Genomic DNA, 1,696 nt, shown 5'->3' with positions numbered 1-1,696 from the left:
GAAGATAAGCCTTGAAAAATTGGGTGTCACATCTGACAACCACAACTGAAGAGGGAGAGATTTAATTTAGCTCACCATTTCAGAAGTTATCAGTGCAGGGTCAGCTGTTTCCAAAGCAGGAATGATATGACAGAAGGTCATGGGGAGGTACAGCTACTTAGCTCATGACAGTTGTGAAACAGAGTGGAGGAGAGCAGTGCCAGAGAAGGAAGGAGGAGGCACCAGACATAGAGGCCAAGCTTGTCCTTCCGAAAGCCATGCAGACACAGCCAGAGGGAGTTCTACTGATCCCCAGCATGGATCCCAACAGCAGCACAAGTGGATGGCCCACCCTCACCAGTACCAGAGAAACATATGCCAGAGGACAGAGAATATAATCTTTATGCTGTGCACATGGAACAGTCCTGAAGATACTCAACTGAGCAATGAAAAAGCACAAGGGTTAAAATAGCCTGAAGGGCACCTTTCTGTAAAGCAAAGAAAATGGTATTTCAATGAGTAATCAGCTATTGATTTACCTAATTTATAAATCTAGGTACTCAGTTTTGAGTGCTTCCAAAAGTGAGAGATGCTGGTTAATAATTTTAGAAGGGACATCTAAGAGTCTAGCTCAGTTTAAAAAAAAAAAGCAAAAACCAAACTTCTAAAAAGCTGTTTCCTTAGAGGACACATAAGTTAAGCAAGACTCCAGGATAAGTTTCTGTTAGATAATGTTTATTTTGGTACCTTGAAAGCTTGGTGGTTGTTTAGAAATTCAATTACAATTCACCTTTAAACAAAACCACCCTTGGGAATGGTGGGTTCAAACTGATCTCAATATATTAACTTGACATTATGAGGCAGTCATGCTGCAGGTTTAGAGATCTGATTAAATCTGAAAGTGAACATAGAACCGGCGCCGAAAGCACACTTTGTTTAGATGGCTCCTTCAGTGAAAGAGACAAAGAAGGGAGTAATGTAGATGGAGGCTATTTTTATTGTCATTACAAAGAGGCCTCTTCTGTGTCAAATGGAAAAATCTAGCATCAGCACCCAAGGCATTTCTTTAAGACTGTGCATACATAGCAAAAATACACACTGGCATTCAGGGCTGGAAGCACGTTGAAGCTCCAAACCACAAATAAACTCATGTGAAGAAAGTAAGACTCCATGCTGACAACGTACTTAATGCCAACCTCAGCTCATGGGGCTGAGGATGGAGTCAGTTGTAGGACACATGCCCAGCTTTTGGGAGGACCTAAGTTCATTCCCTCAGACCAAAAGAAAAGGAAAGTAAAACAACTTCAGCTTGTGCTAGCAATGAGTAGTGGTATATGCATCTACAAACATGCAATTTTTAACTGAATTTGACTTTTAACACTTAAGGTGTATTTATAAGACCAGAATGACAGGCATTCCAAGCATGACTCCAGCAATACACATTGCTATCTTCAGTGCAGTTGCTTAGTTCACAGGTATCAGCATACATAGTTAGTCAGGGTGAGAATCCTACAAATTAACTGCTAGCTTCAAAAATATGCTGAAGATTCTCAGTATCATTGTCTTAACTATCTTGTGCACATAAATGAATGGCTCTGCCCCCGTCATGTTTCCTAGCTTTTATCCTTGTCCTCTCTTCATTGTTTAATCCTTATGTTCTCGCTTTCCTTTTAATTGTGTCATACCTTTCTATTTTTATTTCTTCTTTTGAGTTCTT

The sequence above is a fragment of the Octodon degus genome, unplaced genomic scaffold (genome assembly GCF_000260255.1).
Source record: "Octodon degus isolate 3935 unplaced genomic scaffold, OctDeg1.0 scaffold00060, whole genome shotgun sequence".
NCBI lineage: Eukaryota > Metazoa > Chordata > Mammalia > Rodentia > Octodontidae > Octodon > Octodon degus.
This window is presented reverse-complemented; position numbering follows the sequence as displayed.